Source organism: Myotis myotis, unplaced genomic scaffold (genome assembly GCF_014108235.1).
Source record: "Myotis myotis isolate mMyoMyo1 unplaced genomic scaffold, mMyoMyo1.p scaffold_m19_p_1, whole genome shotgun sequence".
Taxonomy (NCBI): Eukaryota; Metazoa; Chordata; class Mammalia; order Chiroptera; family Vespertilionidae; genus Myotis; species Myotis myotis.
This window is the reverse complement of record NW_023416313.1, coordinates 85631759-85637924: the sequence shown is the minus strand read 5'-3', so window position 1 is coordinate 85637924 and position 6166 is coordinate 85631759.

Here is a 6166-nt window from a genome sequence, read left to right as displayed (position 1 = left end):
GGACTATCAAGTTTCAACAAAATAAGTGGGTTAACTTAGAAATTCGAGAAAACTAAAGCATTGAAGTCACATACTTTTCAAAGAATTCTTCATGTGTTAAATGGTTTAACCTTTTCCAAATTTGAAATGTTTTCACTTTTCTTATAAAACATGTTTGTAGATAATTTGGAAAGTAGGAAAATTAGAATGAAAAAAAAATCCTCTTTAATTTCAGTATGCAGATAATTATTTTTAAGTCAAAATTGGAAGCATACTTCATATATAAACTTGGAATCCTTTCTCCACCCTTAACCCCTGTAAACATGTTTCTTTTGAAAAATAACCGTATGTCATCAAATCTATGTACCATAATTTAAATAGTCCCTTTCTTTTGAATAATTGGGTTATTTTTTTCACTGATTTCAGAGAGGGAGAGAAAGCTAGAACATCAATGATGAGAGAGAACCATTGATTGGCTGCCTCCTGCATGCCCCACAGGGGATCAAGCCCACAAACCATGACCTGGTAATAGGTCGATGCTCAACCACTGAGCCATGCCAGCTGGGCTGAATTATTTCTAATTTTTCTCCGTTGGAACACTTGTGAGCATTCTTATATATCTATTTCACTTGTGCTGAGTTTTTAAAAATTCATAAGCTCATAATAAAGTACAGTACTTCAATAGTCAAGTTAAATTATTGGGGTTAAAATTATGTCCCCTAAGTGCCTTAGTCTGCTGTAACATCACTGTAGACTGGGTGGCTTTAATGAGTTTATTTCTCAGTTCTGAAGACCAGGAAGTCCAAGAGCAGGGTGCTTGCTGGTGGATTCAGTTCTTGGTAAGGGCCCCCTTCTTAGTTTGCAGAGAGCTGCTTTCTTGTATCCTCACATGATGGAGAGCAGCAGAGAATGAAGCAAGTTCTCTCTTTTTTTTCTTTTTTTTTGTGAATCCTCACCTGAGGTTATTTTTTCCATTGATTTTTTTAGAGAGTGGAAGGGAGAGATACATCGATTGGTTGCCTCCTACAAGCGCCCCCAGCCAGAGCTGGGGATCAAACCTGCAACCCACATACATGCCCTTGACCAGGAATCAAACCCCAGACCCTTCAGTCCGTGGGCTGACCCTCTAACCACTGAGCAAACTAGCCAGGCTGAAAAGCAAGCTCTCTTGTCTTTGCTCTTACAAGGGCACTAAAACCATGATGAGGATTCCAACCTCATGACTTACTTCCCAAAGGCCACCACTTCATTGGGGATTAAGGTTCCAATATATGAATTTTGGAGAAACACAACACTGCCACGATTCATGTCCATAACACTAAGGATGTGAAATATGCCTTGTTAGTGACCATTTCTTCACCTGTGTTAGGTTAGCCACTTAGTTATTGACCACAGACCGCACTTCTCCATTCCTCCCTTTGCTAATTCCTCTTCACCTCACTCAGGAGGTCAGAGTTCGTGTTGTGTGTAGATATAGAAGACCACAGACTAGTGTGAACATAGTGCCAACTCTGTCCAAGTGGCCAAAATGGATTCTTCACTGCACTAGGTTTTGATTTTATAAAAACAAAGTTTTTATTGAACCCAGTTCTGTATATGACAAAGTATTTTTGACAGGTTCCTAAGAAGATACATGAATGTAGTCAGTGGTTTCTCCTTCCATTGAATTGCTTATAATTTCATTAGAAGGATGCAGGGGGGCAGTTAGTCTTTCACCCTTAAAAGCCAAAAACATTCATATATTTAAGTAAATAAATCAAATTTATTTTCAGCAGTGTGTACACTTTTTACCCTAATGATTTGGAGCTTGGGCTCCCAGAATTTTGATAGGGCTGTATCCAGCTCTAATTACAAACTATTTTATCATACCAACTGAAATCACATACAGGCATACCCTGGAGGCACTGGGGGTTTGGTTCCCAACCACCACAACAAAGCAAATAGCACAATAAAGTGAGTCACATGAACTGTTTGATTTCCCAGTGTATATAAATTTAGGTTCACACTCTCCTATACTCTGTTAAGCGTACAATAGCATTATGTCTTAAAAAGTAATACCTTAAAAATACTTTATTGCTAGAAATTGCTAACCATCATCTGAGATTTCAGCAAGTCCTAATCCTTTTGCTGGTGTAGTCTTCAATTTGTTTAAAAAAAAAAAAAAAAGGAAAGAAAGAAAAAGCAGTATTTATAGAAAGCAACAAAGTGAGTTGCAATAAAACTACATATACCTCTACCAGTCTTTGGAGTAAGATTGTGAAGCAGGACTGAATATGATTACTTTTCTCTGAGTCAGATTACTTACTGCTGGGTTAAAGCTCTACAATTATCAGCTATTAACAATAAACCCAGTGGTGTGTGGAGCCAGCTCATCCTGGCTGTCAGAGCCAATTGGGTCTCTAGCTCTATGTTCAGTGATGCCAGGTTGGTACCTTGAAATTGGAAGTATTTACACAGGAAATCAACAGACTATCTTCAAGAGTTTTCTTTCTAGAGGATAAGATTCACAACATTTCTAGATCAAAAGGTGCTTTCTGATTTCTAATATATCCGCTACTCAATAATTCTGAGTAAATCTTAAATGTTTCTGGATAATTTGAATGATTCCATAAATGTTTTTGCCATTCATTTACATTCTAATTTGCTTTAGCTTTCATTCATTAACTCAACAAATATGTATTAGAAACTACTGTGTTCCAGAAACTGTGCTTCTGGGTATATATTAATACAATTGTCAGCACAGCAGACTCTTCCCCTGCTCTCCCGGTACATAGGGGAGATCATGTTAAATGAGGATACAAATACACTTTTAATTGCACACATTGGGATAAGAATCATAAAGGGAAAGTACTCAGTGCTGTTAAACAGTGTAAGAATGGAATCTCCTGGGAAGGGCCGGTAGGATTTTCTGAGAAAGTGATGTTTAAGCTCAGCGCAAGAACAAGTAAATGTTAGCTGGGTGCAAAGTGGGGAGAATATTCCAGACATAAGAACCAAGTGCAAAGGTCTTAAATCAAGAAATAGCTTATATTTTTAAACAAGTAACTCACGCAGCCCAATTCACTCTTAATATTTAGAGCCCAATAAGTCTGATATATGTGAACAGATTGTTACTATGAAGGAACATTCCTATTAGCAAATAGCTATTTTAGTCACCTACGAGGCTCCAAAAGATCTGTGTCACCTTCTCCTTCCTAAGGAAGACCAGTGAAGGAAAAGCTTTCCTAAACTTATTTTAGTTAGGAACAAAGACACAGAACTCTGCATTAGGGGATATTTTAATTATGCAACCCCCTAGATACTTTAGGCATCAACCTACTATTAAGGAGGAAAAGATCAAAACTATTGACTGAATTCCCCAGTTATTCATTCAGCTTCTGTATTCCTTTGCCTGTGCAAATAGCCTGAGGGCTATGCCCTCCCCCATCTCCTCCACCTCTCTTGTTAGAAATAAGCTTGCAGCTTGACATGCCTAAAGAACAAGTAGTCCTGAAGAAAATGCAGGTGTGTACTGCATCAGTGTAAATTGTACAAAGACTTTATAAGCTACACTAGAGGCCCGGTGCACAGATTCGTGCACTGGGGGGGTCCCTCGGCCTGGCCTGCGCCCTCTCACAATCCGGGAGCCCTCGGAACTGGCAGTCGGACATGCCCCAGGGATGTAGTAGTGTGCGAAGCGGCAGGCGGCCATGGGAGGAGCCCGAGCTGCTCCACTCATCCCGGCCCCACTGTGCCTACTGCCGCCCCCAACTCAGTAAACTTACTGAGCGGTGTTCCCGCTGTGGGAGCACACTGACCACCAGGGGGCAGCTCCTGCATTGAGCATCTACCCCCTGGTGGTCAGTGTGCATAATAGCGACTAGTCAAACGGTCGACCTGTCAAATGGTGGACCAGTCGCTTAGGGTGTTATATATATAGGTGGTCTGTTGCAATTACTCTAGGGATATAGTGTGGAAGCAGCCACAGACAATATCTAAATAAATGGTCAGGGCTCTATACAAATAAAGCTTTACTTACAAAAACTGATGTGGCCTCAGATTTGGCCTGCAGATTGTAGTTTGTGGACCTTCCCTGTTCTGGATGACCCTGCTTCCAGCTCCAGCTGCCACCCAGCTGCAACTGTGTGAGAAACCTCAAGCAAGACCAGCAGAAAACTTTCTTGTTGAGTCTAGTAAACCCAAAGGATAGTGAGAAAAAAATAAAATGGTTGTTTTGTCCCACTAAATTCTGAGGTGGCTTGTTACATAGCAATATACCACTAAAACAGTGGTACAGTATAATGGTCTTTAAGTATTTTTGTATTACATATCCTTTAAAGAATTTGAAAAGTTGTGTAGACCCTTGCACATTTTTAGATTATCACCTAAAACTTTTCCTTAGAAATTTAAATTGTTGCAAAAGATATAATTTCCAGCACAATAAATGTATGAATAATTTTTAAAAAGAAACTGCTCTATCACTTTTAAAATACATCAAATAGAAAGTACATAGCAACCATTAAGAAAAGAAGGAAGAAGAAGACAGGAATCGGCTCTTTTGACAGTTGGAAGTTTTATATTAAAAGTATTTTTCTGATTGGTAATTCCCACAGTTCTATTTCTAAGAAAGAAAAAGCAAAAGAGGGAGGCATGAAGTCTTGCCACCCATTTGTCCTCCGGACGGAATGAGGCATTACTGCCTTTTCATCTGTGTTCTCTTTGCTTCACTCAGAAGGAGCTCTCTCTCTAGAGTAATCCATTCTTTGACAATTTGGGCAAGATGAAAGAGGTGAGGGTGTTAAATGAAAATTGTCATCATTCCCTCCCACCTCATTCTACATTCTATCTGAATTTAGGTCATTCAAATGTGGGCCAAGATACCCTACTCCAGTGTCTAACATCTCCCTTCTGTGTAAAACGGGGAAAGACACAAAGCCCAAAAGACACTATTTATTTATTCACAATCAGTCATCAATCAAGCATTATTTATAATTTATTTACTATTTATAAAGAACTGTTCCAGGCACTGGGATAAACAAAATAGACAAAAATCCCTGCCTTATTGAAGATTACATTCCAATGCGGGGAGACAGATGATGAATAAGAAAATAAATGAATGAATGAATAAGTGAATATGTGAAATAATATGGTATGGTTGATATATGCTGTAGAGTGAAATAAAGCAGGGAAAGGGAATAGAATGCAGGAGAGAGCAGGGTGTTGCAATTTAAATCGTGGTGTGAGGGAAAGCGGCCCTGAGAAGGGGACATTTAAACAGATTTAAAGGCCATGAGAGACCATGAGTGTAACAGGGAAAAAGCATTCGGAATAGAGACTAGTCTGAAGGCAGGAAGGTGCCATGGACTGGAGGGGGAGATGAGGTCAGGGAGTAAACAGGGTGCCAGGTTATAAGGTTCTTATGATTCTTTGATTGGACCACTGTGGGCCTTAGATCTGAGCAAGAGATACCTCTGCCCTGCTCTGGGTCCCCCGCCCAGACAATATCCCACCCCATATGCAAAGAGTCCAGGAAACTGAGGGGCAGGCTGACCCTGAACATATATTCCCCTTCTATGCCCTCACATGGGGTATCGGTACACAAGGCTACAGAAACACCTGCCCAAGTCCCCCCAAGCCCTCTTCCTAGGCCCAAGTACTTCTCCCTGGCATATCTTTCAGGGACAATTGAGCCCCTAAGATGCTCACCTAAAGCCCGAGGGTGTATGCAGAGGCTGTGAGATGAGCTTGGACATGTGAGTTGAACTGTCCACCTACCTGCACAAGAGGCACCTTGGATAGGAAGCAGAGCTAAGAGTCCAGCACAAAGTGCTACTTCTGCATGGCTGCCACCTATATCAGTGATGGCGAACCTTTTGAGCTCGGCGTGCCAGCATTTTGAAAAACCCTCACTTAACTCTGGTGCCATGTCACATATAGAAATTTTTTGATATTTGCAACCATAGTAAAACAAAGATTTATATTTTTGATATTAATTTTTATATTTAAATGCCATTTAACAAAGAAAAATCAACCAAAAAATGAGTTCGCGTTCGTGTCATAGGTTCGCCATCACTGACCTATATAATAAAAGTCAAATATGCTAAGTGTCCAATCGACTGGTCAGCCATTCAACCAATCAAAGCATAATATGCTAATGATATGCTAAGGTCACTGAACCGCTCACTATGATGTGCACTGACCACCAGGG